This window comes from Cnephaeus nilssonii (genome assembly GCF_951640355.1).
Source record: "Cnephaeus nilssonii genome assembly, chromosome: 18".
NCBI classification, from domain to species: Eukaryota; Metazoa; Chordata; class Mammalia; order Chiroptera; family Vespertilionidae; genus Cnephaeus; species Cnephaeus nilssonii.
Genome location: NC_137089.1, coordinates 43,381,945 through 43,400,030, shown reverse-complemented (window position 1 = coordinate 43,400,030; position 18,086 = coordinate 43,381,945). Strand labels below are relative to the sequence as shown.

Below are 18,086 nucleotides of genomic sequence, written 5' to 3'. Positions count from 1 at the left end.
TTCCAAGGTGAAATCCTCCCTTTTTACTGTTTACTTTCAATCTTTTCATCCCCACGGTGAAGGAGTGTAGGGGCTGTGGAAATCAGGAACTGTTCACCTTCTATCACCTGGCACCTCCTGGGAGTGATCCCTGGGAAAATTACCCCACCAGCACTTGAACTTAGTTTTGTCCAGTGTTTCAAAGTTGACTGATGGAAAATGGGCATTCCAGTATAAAATATGGAGTTAAATCCAGCTGGTGTGGCTCAGTGGTTGAGCATCAGCCTATGAACCAGGAGGTCAGGGTTGGATTCCTGATCAGGACACATGCCCAGGTTTCACTCACAATCCCCAGTAGGGGGTGTGCAGAAGGCAGCCAATCAACGATTTTTTCTCATCATTGATGTTTCTGTCCTCTCTGTCTCCCTTTCTCTCTCTGAAATCAATAAAAACATATTATAAAAAAAAAAAAAATAGGGAGTTAAGCCCTGGCTGTTTTGGCCCAGTGGATAGAGCGTCGGCCTGCGGACTGAAGGGTTCCATGTTCGATTCCAGTCAAGGGCATATGCCTGGTTTACAGGCTTGATCCCCAGTGGAGGGGACGTGCAGGAGGCAGCCAACCAATGATTCTCCCTCATTGATGTTTCTATCCCTCTCCCTCTCTGAAACCAATAAAAAAATATTTTTTTAAAAAATACGGAGTTACTAGTAAGAGGAAAGTAATGCCTGCAGATACAGTGACGGTCTAAGGCCATCTACAATAAATGAAAATTTCTCAGAAATGCCAACAAGGAAAAGGTTAAACATCTAAAAGCCTTAGGAAGTTAAAGTCCAGTCTTTTTCAAAACACCTCCATATTTGGATTGAGAGGTTGAATCAAAAGTACGATAATTGAATTTACTAACCAAGTTATGAGGTATTGCAAGGGTGAAGTGACAGACTCTCGAGATCATTTGAACGTAAAGCTGGTCCTTATTCACCCCTCCGCCGGCCACTACTCTGGTTACCCACATATTTCCTCTAATGAGTTACATAAGGAGGGTCTGTGGACCTGTCTCTGCAGAACCATTCTTATGCAGAGGCCCCGAGGGTGTTTTGAGAAATATGAATATCTGCCCCTGCGTCTGCCATGGTGCCAGGAATTCCATCCTCAGTGGAGAGTAGTCTGCCCCTAAGGGCTCAGTATTGTCTCTACCCCGTGAAATCGCAAGGGATGTGGGGTCACCTCTGGTGGGTTTCCTGCTGGCAACAGGCAGAGAGAGACTGGCAGCAGCCAAAGAAAGGGGAGAGTTGGCCCCTGGAGATACACCCCTGAACTATGGAGCCGCCAATTAAAACCTATTCCATGCCCCCATCCTCTGCACTCCCCAGTTACTGCACATGGCCTCGTACTCACTTTCCTTCAAGTACATTTTAAACTGGCTTCTCCTTTATGCAAACTAAAATGTAAAGTCCTAGGAACGAGTGAACACAGCCTCCCTGTCCATTCATTTCAGACAGCTATCGAACACTTTCTTCAGAATGTGGATGCCTAGGAATCCAAAGATAAATAAGAGATCAGACTCTACCAAAGGAGAAGGTGGTGAGAGAAAATCGACAAATGCCTGGAGAACATCGAGAAGTGAGTAGTGTATTCCATCGGGGATCTGTGGAAACCCTGCTTGGGAAGGTGGCATTTGAGTTCAGTCTTGATAGCTCTGTAGGAAATCTTCAGGTGAAACGAAAGGATATTAAAATGAGGGGAAAAATACCCTTGAGATTTCACACATGAGCCCTCAACACCCAAGTTCAGGTGAATAGTCATTCAACAGATGATCATTAAGGATTTATAGAGTGTCAGACACTGGGCTGGGCAAGCACTGAGTGTGAAAAAACATAAACCAGAGGATGTGTTTTCTGCCCGTACAGAGCTCACAGTTTTCCTGAAAACTAGTTGTCACTGGAAAACAGGGTCCAGTCCGAACAACGGTTTGTGCATAAGCAAGGCAAAGACAGGTGAGAACATAAAGCGCATTTGGAGAAGGAAGTGTGGTTGGTCAACTCTAGTGGAGATCCACACTTTCCAGAGCCAACAGGGAGGGGCTCCTGGCAAGAAATGGAGCAGCAAAACCAGCAATAAGACTGGTGAAAGGTAACAGACCGAGTAACAAAGCATGGCCGAAACAAACCCCAAATCCTTAGCTCTACTCAGTGGCTAGTACTCTCCTGGAATATTTTATTCAGTGAGAAAAAAACATTATATAAACCATAATTCATAAAAAAGTCCACTGAGTAATCTGCCTAAGGTTACATTGCAAGTGTAAGAACTAAGATCTTTCTGGCTCAAAATATACCTTTTTACAATATCACAAAACCTTTCAATTTTATTTCACAATTTCTCCCAGAGGTACATTGTTCATCTGGCTTACCCAAACCCTCTGCGTTGATCTCAACAAAAATCAGAAGGTATCAGGGAAAAAAAATTACTCAGATGGAAATGCCAGGTAGAGTATTAGCCATAATAGAGCAGACAGTGGTTAGAATGTCCTATTTGAGTAACTGTATGTACGATAATTAAGAAATAGGGGAGGTACAATGTATTCTGCAGATACTTGGATGCTTGAGAGGAAAAGTCTTTGTCAAGAATTTCTTTTGACCCAAGAAATGGAGATGATTCAGGAAGGGGAGGGGTTATAACTGTTTTCTCAGAACTGAACAATATGCCTGGTCCATGGTGGTACTCAATAATTATTAGTTGAATGAAGGGAAGATTGAACGTCAAGGAAAAGGTAAAACATCAGAGATGCTATTTTAACCTACATGTTGTTAAAGTTATTTTCTGCTGGTGCTATTTTTAATAATCATACCAAGTATTATTAGGAGTACAAGAAAATGAGCACCTTCTGATATGACAGTAGGAATATAAACTGTTTTGGAGAACAAATTTGTTATATGTATCAGAAGCTTTAAAATATTAAGTTTTTCCCTGCTTTCCCCTTCCTCCTGTCTCTGCCTCCTTCCATACAAATACCCTAAAAATTACTTATTTTTTACAAGAAAGTATAATTCTGTAATTTAATACTACTGGTGTGTGGAGAGATTTATTTACCAGGATATTCACCCATATTTACTATAATAAAAATTGGCAGTGTGAATATTCATTATTGATGAGGCTCAATAATGATATATTTCAGTCAAGAATTTGCCAGTATTAGTGAAGAACCTTAAATAACTTACAGCTTTGACCCAAGAATTCCACTTCTCCAAATCTATCCTAGGAAAGCAGTCCAAAATGGGGACAATGACTTTTGTGCAAGTATGTGCATCACAAGGTTATATGTAGTCCCAGGATTCACATATGTATATATTAGAGGAATCTACGGAATCAACTTTAGAGATGTGTATGTTGACTCACCTGAGGCCAAAAGAGGAGGGGGAGGATTTATGCCCTGGAGCCAAGACTTAGTGTCCTGCCTTGTGTCTCCTGGAGACCCAGGAGAGCTGATGCTGCCATTCCAATGTGGGGGCCAGCAGGCTGGAGAATTCCCTCGTGCTCAGGGCAGCCTGCTCTTTTTGTCCTATAAAGGCCTTCAACTGATCAGATGAGAACCACTGCTACTCAAAGTCCACCGATTTAAATGTTAATGTCATCAGAAGCACTCTCATAGAAGCACCAGAATAATATTTGACCAAATATCTGGTCACCCCATGGTGCCAGTCAAGTTGACACATAAAATTAACCAACACACCCTATGATGGAGGTGCTGCCAGAATAAGACAAAGGAAATGGTCTCAGGAAGATCCCTGTTAGACATTGGTATATGCAACATTGTTCTGGGACCTGAGGGAATAACCCTGGCCAGAGTGGAGAAAGAGGCTTTCTTCTCATCTTTAAGGGAAACAGCCATGGTTGTTGCACGAGTACTTAACGAGTCAGCACCAGTTTGATGCCTCAAGCATTGCAGCTCTGGGAACTGGTAAGCAAGACCCCATCTTCAAGTGGCAATTTGTTATGCAGCAATAGGTAACCTGGTTTTAGCCTATACACATGCCAAATGACAATTAACAGTGAAAGATTGCCACGTAAGACAGAGGAAATACTATTTTGAGTTTTCTTCTACATGTTGACCTAAAGTACTTTTAATGAAGTATAGTGTCCTAAATTTAATAAATAGTTGGTGTACCAGAAAAATGCCCATTTCTGGTCACTTAGTAAAGCTACTTGAATTGAAATATGGTTTTAATTAGTTAGTTGCAGCAAGCCAACAATGACTGATGGGAAAATAGGCATTGGGTGGTTGTTATTGCTGCTCCTGTTTTCATTTTAAGTGCCTGCCCCACAGTAGGCCTTCTATGAATGGATCTCCCATAAGTTAAATGAGAATCCATTTGTTTTTACTGATAAGGTCTAAGTTTTGCTGGGTTCATGGGTTTACTGCACTACCGATCTTCCAAATGTTTATTTTCCTCTATTTCTAATAATTCTGATGACAAGGTTCTCATTAGAAATGGGTTTTGCTATAGGAGAAGGCTTGAGCCAATGTTCTACCTTGCTAAGAACATTAATTCTTAGACACTCCGATCTGTTAGAACCTGTTTCTAATCTCCAGGGAGGGTCATGAATTGGAAGGTAGAATGTGTTCCAAGATGTTCAGCAGCCTTCTGAACCAGGAAACTAGATTTTATCTTCCTGGCCTTCTGTTGATTCTTTGAAGAGACAGAAGCAAGGTTGCCTGTGTGACTAACCTGCTGGCTCAGGTTCCTCTTTGTCCTTCTGTAAGCTGTTTGCTTTTTGCATTTCCGTTCTACATTCTCCCTTACTGAAGAATTTGAAAACGAACTGGAATTTTAATCAACTTACTTTTTTTTTCATAAAAGGTTTATTTTTCTTAAATTAGTTGGCTGATGAATTTAACATTAAATGAAAATAAGATTCTTAAATATCAGTTAAATATACATAACCAAACCTGTACAGGTATTTACAGTCAGGTCATACTGAAGACCTTCGTTCTGAAATAAAATTGATATCCTAGTACTAATTAGCCATTGAATTCAGAAACATAAACAAACACTAGCTATCCCAGTTACATCTGTTAGAAAATCTGGGGAATGCAGACTCATAATTTAGCCAACGACAAATCAGGATTTTATCCACAACTCCTATTAGAATAATCCATTAACTCAAGTACAACTTCTAAGCCAAAGCTGATCTTGTACTTCCAGTAAAATCATAATCAACTGTAGCAAATGTTATACAGCTATGTAATTATAAGTTAAAAGTATTTTGGGGGACTGTTCTATTTTCCCCCAAATCTTGGAATTTGAGGAAAAATTGCTCTTACAATAACCAGACCAGATTCTGCCGCCTCCATTCTAGCCACCGTCAGCTCTCCTCTGTGGTCATAGATTTACTGGCCATAACACTCATTGGGCAAGTAACCATCAAATCACAGGCTTGAAAGAATCATCCTTATCAATTAGAGGTCCAAACTGCATTTTATTACTTCCAATGGCTGAATTCACTGTCTCCCAAGAAAGGCAGTCATGCTTTTGAGCAGTTTTATTTACTTAAAACATTTACCTGCCATTTCGAAATGGTTGACTGCGGGTCATAATCCTGCCCTGTAAACCCCTCAGAAAAAGTCTGAGCTTCTTTCCTCAAGAGAGTCCTTTATCTACTTAAAGTGATAACAAAACAAGGCTTTCTTCCTTTTCTCTTATCTACTCAAAGGTCTCCAGGCCTGTTTACACTCCCTGGGGCATCCACACTGCAGATGGAGGCTGGGTCAGAAGGATGAATGGGAGTAGGACCAGCCACAGGCCCTGGGCTAGGACAGCCATTCAAAGGAGATGTCCTGTAATTTTCACAAAGGCACTGCCCATTAGGTTCCTTCACCAAGCTTCCCACCTGCAGGACTTAGATCATCTGGAAAAGTCACCTTCTTATCCTATACTAGAGGCCCGGTGCATGAAAATTCATGCACTGGAGCGGGGGTCCCTCAGCCCGGCCTGTTCCCTCTTACAGTCCGGGAGCCTTCAGGGGAGGGAGGCTACCCGGCGATCATGGGAAGGTGACGCCCCTATCACACCTCTGCTGCTGCCACTGCTGGCAGCACAAGCCTCGGCCGGCCCTGGTTACCTGAGCCTCGGGCAGCCCTGGGCAGCTGGGGGACTGAGGGGACTGGGGGACTCTGGAGGCAGGTGTGCAGAGCAGCCAGACCTGCCTGGGGGCGGGCCTGGCCGTGCTGCGTGCCTGCCACCCCGGTGGGGCTGAGGGGACTGGGTGCCGCCATCTTGTGGCTGTGGGCGCCGCCATCTTTGAGGGCATAGCAGACAATTAGCATATTCCCTCCTTATTGGCTGTGGGCACCGCCAGCTTTGTGAGGGCATGACGGTCAATTAGCATATTCCCTCTTTATTAGATAGGATAATAAAAGGCTAATATGCAAATCAACCGAATGGTGGAATCACTGGTCGCTATGAGGAGCACTGACCACAAGGGACAGACGCTCAATGCAGGAGCTGCCTCCTGGTGGTCAGTGCGCTCCCACAGGAGAAACGCCACTCAGCCGGTTCACGCTGGCAAGTGCAGCAGTGGTGGCATGGTGGCATGGTGGCAGGAGCCTCTTCAGCCTCCACTTCAGGCAGGTGGTAAGAAGCAAGGGGTCCGGGACTGCGAGAGCCCCAGACTGCAAGAGGGATGTCTGCCTGCCAGCTAAGCAGGCAGGCGGATATCCCCCAAGGGGTCCCAGACTGCGAGAGGGTGCAGGTCAGGCTGAGGGACCCCCCCCTCCAGTGCACGAATGTTGTGCACCAGACCTCTCGTTATATATATAATATGGGTTTTGGGATCTGTGTTCCTCATATAAGATGTGAAATCTCCCCTCTCTGGTCCTTTCCTGAATTTTTCTATTGCTCTCACCGTGCTTATATCACTAGCTCCTCAAAGATGGATTTTTCTTAATCTATTTTTTCTTCTTAAAAGTTATACATGGATATACCATGAATTATACTTTAACACCATCTTTATGACTCCAATTTAACTCTTTAAAGTTCTTGTCTAATTACTGCATCAAAGTTGAACTCTTCCACCAGGTTTTCAAAGACCATCATAAATTGGGTCTCCAATTGAAAATTTCTCAACAGATTTAAAACTGAACTGATTATCATTTTGCCCCGCCCACTTCTTCACTTGATTCTTGCAGTCACCATGACACAGCTGAGGAGGGAACTGGTCTTGCAAGGCGTGTCAGGCCATAAAAACTGTGAACAATGCACTGCCCTGGGCGGGATTGGGGGTGGGGGGATGGGGGGAAAGGGTCGTTATCGCTGGCCCCAGGACAGATCATCAGATATGGCCTGGGGACCCCCAACACCTGGGGGCCTTCCTGTAAGCCCAGGAAAGGGGGCGGAACCATATCTGCGAGACAAAGACCCCAGAAGGTTATAAAAAGTGAAGCCCTCTGCGTCTTTCTTCACTCTGATGTGGAAATTATTCCCGGAGTCCATGAGTGTTAATAAACGGGATCCCTCCCTTTCTCTAGGTATTTCTTTGTGCTTGGTATTTCTTTGGTCTTCTGCAACACAGCAACTTGGGATCATTTCTTGCTTCCTGCTTTTCCCTCTCTCACATCCAGCTGGTCGACTCTGACCCCTGGGGCCTGCATGGGCTTTGTGTCACATCTGTTCTACCCACTGCTCTCCATTTCCCCTTCCCTGCCCAAGTTCAGACTGCCATCTTTGACTTCCTTGCCTCCAGACCAGCCATCCAATCCATCCTTTACAATGAAGATTGCTATCTAAACTTTAAATTCCGTGGGCTTTTCCAGTGCAGGAAAGCCTCTATAATGGTTTCTATTTATATGTCAAAGGAAAAATATTTAATTCATTGGCACAGCTCATAGACTTCTATGGTTGTGCACATCAAATGACTCCCATGCCTTTCTAACTCTTGTGATTCCTAATTCTTCCCAAATTTCAGCAGCCACCGTGGCTATAGTAACCTCATTGTGTCTAGATCATGGCGTTAGTGGTGTTCAACAGTAATCACACTTCACAATCAAAGTGGGAACTCAGAATTCTGGAAATTTGGTTCAGTGGTAGAGCATTAGCCCCCAGATTGAAGAAACACAATCAGATTGAAGGGTCTTGGGTTCAATTCCCTGTCAAGTGCAGGTACCTGGGTTGCAGGTTTTGATCCCCAGTCCCAGTCAGGGTATGTGCAGAGGCAACCGATAAATAAATGTGTCTGTCTCACATCCATGTTTCTGTCTATATATATCTCTCTCTTCCCCTCCCTCCCTTCCACTCTCTCTAAAAATCAATGGGAAAAATATCCTCAACTGAGAATTAGCAAAAAAAAAAAAAAAGAGGGGGGTGATGGGTGGGTGGGTACTAGGAGTAGGAATGACACTTGAAATTTTACCATGGTTTCTGTCCGTTTTTCTTTAAATGTCTAGTATCACTCCACTCTCCAAAAACCCTGTCTTATAAATGGCACCATATAGTTGAGCCTTGATTTCCTGCTCCTCTTCCTATTCTCTAGCACTTGGTGCTGTTTACATGTTTCCTTACGGCATGAACATTTCTCTCCCTGGCTGCAAGTCCACAGAATATGGATCCTTCACACAAGAGCTTTTACCTTTCTTCGCAAAAACATCTACAAATCATTTTCCCCCGAACTAAGAAACATCAGAGCAATTTTACCTGTGAAGAAGTTATGCCTGAATCTGTTTTAAATTTGCTCCTAATATGTTATGAAATATGACAATGGTTTAATGAAAAATAATCTAACAAGAAGAGTTATCAGCAGAAAGCTTATGTGATTCCCTGTCATCACACCTCCTGACAGTTCAAGTAGAGACGAGAAAACAAAAAATCTCCCTCAAGTTTAAAATAACGTGAAACCCATTGAATGGAGGGTGTGCTCAGTCAATCTAAGCCTAGAAAGCAAGAGGGTACCCCGACTTCCTACAGTTTTCAGAAGTGATGGAGGAGATCTGCTGTCTCTAAGCCCAGTACCTTCTTTTGACCAACATATCCTATCTAATAAAGAGGTAATATGCAAATTGACCATCACTCCAACACACAAGATGGCCACCCCCATGTGGTCAAAGATGGCCGCCCCCATGTGGACACAAGATGTCCGCCACAAGATGGCCAGCAGGGGAGAGCAGTTGTGGGTGATCAGGTCAGCAGGGGAGGGCAGTTGGGGGGGACCAGGCCTGCAGGTGAGGGCAGTTAGGGGTGACCAGGCCAGCAGGGGAGGGCAGTTAGGGGTGACTGGGCCTGCAGAGGAGGGCAGTTATGGGTGACCGGGCCTGCAGGGGAGGGCAGTTATGGGTGACCGGGCCTGCAGGGGAGGGCAGTTGGGGGTGACCAGGCCTCCAGAGGAGGGCAGTTAGGGGTGACCAGGCCTGCAGCGGAGGGCAGTTGGGGGAGACCATGCCTGCAGGGGAGGGCAGTTGGGGGGGACCCAGGCCTACAGGGGAGGGGAGTTGGGAGGGACCAGGCCTGCAGGGGATGGCAGTTGTGGGGGACCCAAGCCTACAGGGGAGGGCAGTTGGTAGGGACCAGGCCTGTAGGCGAGGGCAGTTAGGGGGGATCAGGCCTACAGGGGAGGGCAGTTAGGGGTGACCAGGCTGGCAAGGGAGGGCAGTTAGGGGTGACCAGACCAGCAGGGGAGGGCAGTTAGGGGTGACCAGACCAGCAGGGGAGGGCAGTGGGAGCGACCAGGCTTGCAGGGGAGGGCAGTTGGGGGCCACCAGGCTGGCAGGGGAGGGCAGTTAGGGGTGACCAGGCCAGCAGGGGAGGGCAGTTAGGGGCAATCGGGCCAGCAGGGGAGAAGTTAGGCATCTATCAGGCTGGCATGGGAGTGGTTAGGGGGTGATCAGGCTGGCAGGCAGAAGCAGTTAGGGGCAATCAGGCAGGCAGGCAGGTGAGTGGTTGGGAGCCAGCAGTCCTGGATTGTGAGAGGAATGTCCGACTGCCCATTTACAGCGGGCAGTCGGACATCCCTTGAGGGGTCCCAGATTGGAGAGGGTGCAGGCTGGGCTGAGGGATACCTCCCCTCCCCTGCATGAGTTTCGTGCACCAGGCCTCTAATTACTTAAATAAAATCAAAGAATCTAAAACAACCAAAAGGGGTTGAGGAACAATATTCTCTTTGAGAAGTTTCGAAGTTTCAGGAAACAGTTCCATGGTTGGGGATATCAGGAACCCAGGCAGGAAAGGTTTTTTGTGTTTTGTTTTTTAAAAAATATATTTTTATTGATTTCAGAAAGGAGTGGAAAGGGAGGGAGAGATAGAAGCATCAATGATGAGGGAGAATCATTGATCAGCTGCCTCCTGCATGCCCCGCACTGGGGACAGAGCCTGCAGAGAGGAAAGGTTTTGCTACACGGTGACACATACCTAGGGAGTGAACATCCTTTCTTAGAGAGAGGTTAAGTATTTGAGTTCATTAAAAAGTCAACCCAGCTGGCTTCAAATTCAGCATCATTGAAACCTCATGGAGGAGCAGAGGGCAGGGCATAGCTCCGGGGTCTGTGACACAGCCAGGCGGCTCCAGGAGCCGAGGATGTGAGGTGACAGTGGGATTGAAGAAGATGGTGCAAGAAAATGAAACCCAGTAAGGCAGTCTGAGCCACCCCCCTCCAAGAAGGAAAGAAACACAATCATTTCAAAATTGGCCTATCTCATTGCCTTTGTCCTTCCTATGGAGTGAGTCATTAATATTTATGTTGTTTTAATAGGATTTGTCTCATTTTGAAAGAGACAAGTCTCTAGAGTTGGCTCCCGTAGTTCCGGTCGATGGGAAGGTTGGGGTAGGACTGTGGCCACCCAGGAAGACAATGGAACCATCTGACTGTGATCAGTTTGCACCATAGCTTGTCTATGAATGTGGTTCAATCCGCGTTTTAATGGCAAGCATCACATTACCGGATCCAACCTCTCCTGGGGTTTGAAAGGGTTTTTCCAAATAACAGATCACAGGCCTTTGGGGATCATTAAATCAGTTTGATAGGTTAGGGCCAGCATTTTAGAAGACTAAAATAAAAATAGATTTAAGCAGAACAGAAATCAAATCTCCTCTCCCATGGCAAGGTGTCAGGGTGAGCTTACCTATTCTTGTTTTCTAAGTGGCTTTAACACTATAGACAAAAATTCCTTCACACACACACACCAAGCCAGTTCAGGCTGGGTAAGCAAGTTGAATGCGATAGCAGTTCTCTCCGTGTCACTGTCTTCTGTCTTACTTCAGAAACTGCAACATGTGGTCTCCAAGTCAGGGTGCCACCGCAGCAGGGCAGAGAGAGTTTGATGTCCACTCGAAGCATGTTTAAGGGCCTGGCTTATATCCCCTCTGCCACATCCCCTGGGCAGCCTGTGGCCAGGTGGCCCCATCCAGGGAAGGGAAGTCCCGTTGTGCACACAGAGGAAGTGGACATGAAATGCACACCACAGCCCTCTGTGCTCACACTTCACTGGCTGGGCTCAACAGGTGTGACCTGGTAGAACATGTCATTTAGATATTTCAACAAATACCTTGCCTTTCCTGGAATCTTCGCAGCAATATTCTCTTCTTTTTTTATTTGAGAAGAAGGTACTTTCTGTCACCATTGGACCAAAAGCACACGCTTGTTTTTCTGGATGTGATTTTCCTAGGAAGTTCGTATAACTGGCATGGACTGGACACCCCTAGGGTATGAGACGCCGTGGAAGAAACAGAGTTGTGCGATAGCAGCTCTCTCCGTGTCACCGTGGTCTGTTTCCATTCAGCAGCACTTCTTCAGCTACTGAGCTACATCCTTTCTCCTCCCACGGAACCCCATCACAAGGCCTCGGGTAGGCACACTTAGAGAGTGTCTGTGCTAAAATATTGGAAGTATGCAACATTTCCTAGTCTGAGAAAAATTGTTACCATAGTGTAAAGAATTTCAATTCTGTGGGGACTTGGTGGACTAGACTACTTGTCTGAGCTTCTGGCTCCTTGGGCGCAGTCTTCTCTATGGATTCTGTACTCATTGTCCCTTAGGCTTATCGTCTTGGCACCTGCCTAACTAGATGCTGATATAACTACGGTATGTCCCTGAATTCATATGTTGAAGCCCTCCCTCCCTCTCCCCAGAGTGGCTGTATTTGGAGATAGGGAGTTTAGCAAGCAATTAAGACTAAAGGCGGTCTTATGGGTGGGCTCCTAATCTGAGAGGACTGGTGGCCTTATAAAAGGAGGAAAAGAGACACCAGAGAGTTCTCTCTCAGCGCCGCAGCTGTCTGCAAGCCAGGCGAGAGCTCTCCCCAGAGCCTGACCACTGCTGGCACCCTGATCTCCAACTTCTAGCCTCCAGAACTGTAAGGAAATAAATATGTCGTCTGAGCCACCTAGCCTATGACATTTGCTATTGCAGCGCAAGAGGAGTAAGACAGGTGCCTACCTCAGATCATCAATAACGGCACAGAGGTGTTGCGTGACCCCTTCTCTGCACAGCCCCCCCCTCCCCCCGCTTCACCTACCCAAACTGAGTTCATTACTCCCATTCTTCTGTCACTGGAGGACCTTGTATATACACCGCATATATCACACGCGATTGTCACTATCTGTGCACAGATTCTCTCATCTACTAAAATGTAAGCTCCTAGAGAGATGCCGGGTGGCAAATATGCCTGCAGCATCCCTAAGAGACAGGCGTTGTTGTCTCCGTTCTGCAAACGAGAAAACTGGCTCTTCTAGGACCCTAGGCAGCGACAGCCAAATGGTGTGCCGCAAGGATTTGTACAACATGCAGTACCTGACTATTCAGTCAGGGGCACTGACCTCTTTTCCCTTAGATTGTTAAATTAAAAAACGACAGCAGCCAACACAGCAATAGCTGTCCAGTGTGAATGAATCCAAATTATACTTATTTTTTGTCAGATTGTTAAAAAAATTTTTTTAGTGTGCCACAGAATTTAGTAATTAGTTTATGTGGCCAGGAGATGAAAAGGTTGAGAATCCCTGCCGTTAAGGTGGTGCTGTAAGAAATCAGTGGAACTAAGATTTGAACCCACGTCCGTAGATCACCGAAGAGCATTTCTTTCCAGTTGTAAACTTCCTCTCTTCCCTCCCCCCTTTCTTGCCAACCATTTGGACTTGATTCCCAAACACTAGCACAGCCTCCACCACCGAATCATCTCTTCATACTTACTTCTCTGCTTTTCCACCATCTCTGCCCTGTCAATCCCTTCAGCTTCCTTTGTCCCAGATCCTTAACCCTCATCTCCATTATTGGAGCTGACAGCTTGATTAAAACAATGCAATATTGTGATATTGAGTGCCTCTACATTTAATTATTTAACAATACTTTTCTTAGTGTGCTAGTTACAACACAGCTAATGGATAGATTGAATTAGTTATAAATAAGCGTGTTGTGTTTTCTTTTGAAAAACTGATCTGATTCTCTTCATCATATGTATTGTTACAAAATAACAAGTGAAGTTCTTTGTTAAATCACTTAAATCCATTGGGTTTATGCTATCAAGCACATAAATGTTTGCCATCACAAGTCTTTAATTACCTTTTTGATTCTTAGTAGGCAGTCACAGATCATGTGTGATATGAATTTCTTAAACTATGGCAAAACAAAAAAGAGCAAGGCAGTAGGCTTCTTAAAAGCTTGATCATCATCATATTTTTTTGATTCAGACAATGAGATGCAATATAAATAAATTAATAAAATTAAGAGCAATTCATATGTATTCCCTGGTGTAATTGGTCGAAAGAAACGCTTATAGCTGAAGGCTTAAATGTGCCATTTTAAAACAAGTGCTTTATTTAAATTTGATTGACTGTCCTCAAAGCATGCATCCTTAAAATATTTATGAGTCATTTTGGTTGAATGCAACCCACAGCAAGCCATATTGGCTGTAAAAATTACATTAAAACTAATACTGGTAATAACATATAACATTATTTTCATGATAAGTCTTCTCCAGTCACTGGTAACATTGTTTGTCTTACTCTTTGTGTTACCTTCTTTATTTATTAAAAGATCTCCATCTTTTAGCTTAAAAATCTTCTCACTACAGGGTTCCAAATAAGTTAATAGCCTGTTATAAGAACCATCAGAATTAGACGGCATAAACTGAAACCACCATTCCAATCAATCTTTGCTCAATTCGAGCTTTTAGTTTTTTCCAGACTCTGGAAGCAGGGGTTTCACAGAGAAAAAAATCAAAGCCTTAAAATTGCCAAACTGGCCTACCAAATATACACACTGTATTTGGACATGCCAAAAGAAGAGTTTGTGATGTGAGAAAAGCTCCCAGTGGCAGTATAATATTAAACGATGACAGCTTAGATCCATTCATTCCAGTGGAATGAATGGAAAGAGACTGGCATTGTTACGGACTTCAATTTATTATTATTTTGATAAGGGTTGTTAGTCCCAGGCCAGTTGCCCCTTAATTGCTCAGCAAGGTTTTTGGGTGGCTTTCTGCTCAACCTGTGTGTTCCCAAGGAATGCAATCTAATTGTAAATATTGGCTCTTCATGACTCATGTAAATCTCATTCCATGGAAAGTCACATATAAAATCCTTCCCCCACCCCCCTTCCCCTCCCCCCCCCCCCCCCCCCCAGTAAGAATACATTCATTGCATGATGTTATTCTGGATTATTCACATTACTGTCCTTGTTCAGTCATTCAATGTATATCTTTCGTGGATTTACCAGATGGCTGCTGTGTTTAGCATGGGAACACAAAGTGAGAAGATACAGTTCCTACCCTCAAAAAGCACACAGGTTGGCAAACCATTGTTCAATGTGTCCGGAGTTATTGCGTTTTATTCTTTTCAATGACACCATCCCTGTTTATAGATAGGGAGAATGGTCAAAATAAGCCTGAGTCTCCGGAAGGTTAAGTATTGAGTCCAGGGTCCCAGAGCTAATAAGTTACAGAACTTGTATTCATATCAGAGGTATTTCCATCAAGTCCCCAAACCTATGGTCCTTTTACTATTGTCTTCTGCTTTCCTTTATCAGGTTAAATGTACAAATATTTACTGAATGTATTTTGTTTGTGTTTTCATCAAACCATTATGTTTTTTAATTTTTATTTATAGATTTTAGAGAAAGAAAGGGAGAGAAACATAGATGTGTTGTTCCACTTATCTATGCATTCATTGGTTCATTCCTGTATGTGCCCTGATAGGGGATTGAACCTGCAATCTTGGCGTATCAGGACAATGTTCTAACGAACCATTCTTTTCAGTAAAAGGTGATAAAATGATTGTAAAAAATAGTGGAATATGTTTCAGCTAAGTATTCTACATGCAAAAAGAGAAGTACTATTAAGTGATTATATATATATATATATATATATATATATATATATTCAACATTATGCATGTGCAAATCTCTATCATGTGTTTATTTAAACCTGAGACAGGCAAATGATGGCCTGCCCACCACCTGCTTTTGTAGATAAAGTTTTATTGGAACACAGCCACACTTCTCAAACCGTTCTTTTTTTTTTAATCCTCGCTTGACAATACATTTTTATTAATTTTTAGAGAGTGGGAAAAGGAGAGAGAGAGAGAAACATCAATGTGAGAGAGAAACATGGAGCGGTTGCCTCCCGTACATGCCCTCATGTGGCTGACGATGCTCTAACCAACTGAGCCACCCAGCCAGGGCTCAACCCATTCTTATTGGTTATTCTTAGATATGATATTTTATTACCTAGTATGCTAAAACTTTGATACATTTGATTTATCTAACAGCAATAACACTTTTAAAACATTTTAGGCACTAAAAGACCATACCAAATCTTGTGCCATAAATGTGCTTTTACTTCCCCAACATGCAGAGAGACTAGGGCCGTGGGGACCACCCCAGGGGGAGCCCCATTCTTCAGGTCAGTTGTGGGGTGAAACAGCATGGAATTAGAAACTGTGGTCATGAAGAAGCATGGCCTGACAAAGAGCCAAAAAGGACTCTTAGTCATCCTAGAATTTGAGGAGTGATTTTTAACACGCCAGGAAGAAGTGAGTCAATAAGGAAGAATGTAAATCAAAAGGGTCCGAGGAAAAGGAAAAACACAGTCACTTTCATGTAAATTGAAAGAGCTGCTTTTGCCAAAAGGAAATTCTGGGAAAGATCTGGCCAGCATATAAGCAAAACGCAGGCATGTTCCCATTTGTTTTCATCCCTGTCAGGAGCAATTTTCCCAGACCAGTGGGGCATGTAGGACCAGAATGGAAACAGGATGGATTGCAACTCGTCTTTGCCATGACATCAGGAAAGATGCAGAGGCAGTGTTGTGGGTCTCCCCCATCCTCCGCTTCCTTTTTCTTCATTAATTTTTAAGCTATCGTCTGAGCTGGACTATAGTCCAGGGTTAAGTCTAAGCAATTTCTAGACCCTTTCTAGATTTAAGTAGTGGAAGCCAAGAGGTCAGTCATTTCTTATTTGTCAATATCCTGTGACAATGGAAATGAATCCCACTTTAGTGATTCCTCTGATGGATCTGGGAAAAGTCATTTGAAAACCTTCCGGAAAGGATTCACCTTTCTAGATACTATTAAGAACATTCATCATTCATGGGAAGTGGTCAAAATATCAACATTAATAGGAGTTTGGAAGCCTTTGACTCCAACCCTCTGGTCTAACTTTGAGGAAGTAACTGCAGATGAGGAAACAATGAGAGAACTAGAATTATAAGTGGAGCCTTAAGATGGGACTGAATTGCTGCAAACTCATGATAAAACGTTAAGGAATGAGAAGTTGCTTCTTATGGGCGAGCAAAGAAAGGGGTTTCTTGAGATGGAATCCATTCCAGATGAAGATGGCGAGAAAAACTGTTAAAATGACAGTAAAGGCTTTAGACTATTACATGAATTTAGTTGATAAAGCAGTGGCAAGGTTTGAGGATTGGCTTCTATTCTTAAAGGAGGTTCTGCCCTGACCAGTTTGCTCAGTGGATAGAGCATCAGCCCATGAACTGAAGGGTTCCAGGTTTGATTCTAGTCAAGGGCATGTACCTTAGTTGCAAGCTTGATCCCTGGTCCTGGTCGGGGAACGGGGGAGGCAACCAATTGAAGTGTCTCTCTCACATGGATGTTTCTCTCTCTGTGTCTCTCCCCCTCCCTTCCACTCTCTCTAAAAACAAAAAAGGAGGTTCTACTGTGGTTACTACGTTACCAACCAGCATCACGTGCTACAGAGAAATCCTTTGTGAAAGGAAGAGTCAACAGTGGCAAACTTCACTGTTGTCTTATTTTAAGTAAGTGCCATAGCCACCCCAACCTGCAGCAGCCACCGTCGGCAGCCATCAACGTCAACAAGGCAGGATCCTCCACCAGCAAAACGATTCCTACTTGCCGAAGGCTCAGACGATGGTTAGCATTTTTTAGCAAGAAAATATTTTTAATTAAGGTATGTACATTACTTAGGCATAATGCTATTGCACAGTTAATAGACTACAGTATAGTTTAAACATAACTTTTATATGCACTGGGAAACCAAAAAAATGCATGCGACTCACTTTATCGCGATCTTTGCTCTATTGCTATGATCTGAAACCAAACCCGCAATACCCCTGAGGTATGCCTGCCTAGCACAGAAAAAAATGAACATCACCAGGTGCAAGCTCTTTCCATTTCTATCACTTACTCCCCTTCAGACTCACTTATAATGGAAGTCCCTATGTTTTTGGCAAACTCTGCTACCCTTTAACCCAGTTGATAGACACTGCTACTTCCCCAGTATCCTGCTTCTTTCTCCATCAGTTACCTGCTCTCTCCTGCATCTTTCATGTTTTCTACACCATTGGCTACAAGTCTGATTGTTTCATAATTCTAATAAAAACTTTACCATTCATTTCTTTTATTTTCATCACCACTACATTTTTCAGAAAAACATTCATTACTTACAAACTTTACTTTCTTATATCTCATTTTATACTAAATCCCGTAAAATCGTATCACTGCCCATAAAATATCAATGCAACAAGTATTTAAAAGGTCATTTATAATCTATTGGTCACATCTCAGTTCTCATGTAGTTTAACCTTTCTATAAAAAGATACTATTACACCTGGCTGGGTAGCTGAGTTGGTTAGAGCATTGTCCTGGTACGCTAAGGTTGCAG

The 18,086-nt window shown here is 43.7% G+C and overlaps 1 long non-coding RNA gene across 1 annotated transcript; it reads left to right on the top strand.

The window, feature by feature from the left end:
* The first annotated feature begins 1,123 nt into the window (after positions 1–1,123).
* On the top strand, positions 1,124–11,781 carry LOC307114337. Its single transcript, XR_013814980.1, has 3 exons — positions 1,124–1,600; positions 3,855–3,935; positions 11,626–11,781. It is a non-coding gene; the product is annotated as an uncharacterized lncRNA (long non-coding RNA).
* The last annotated feature ends 6,305 nt before the right edge of the window (positions 11,782–18,086 follow it).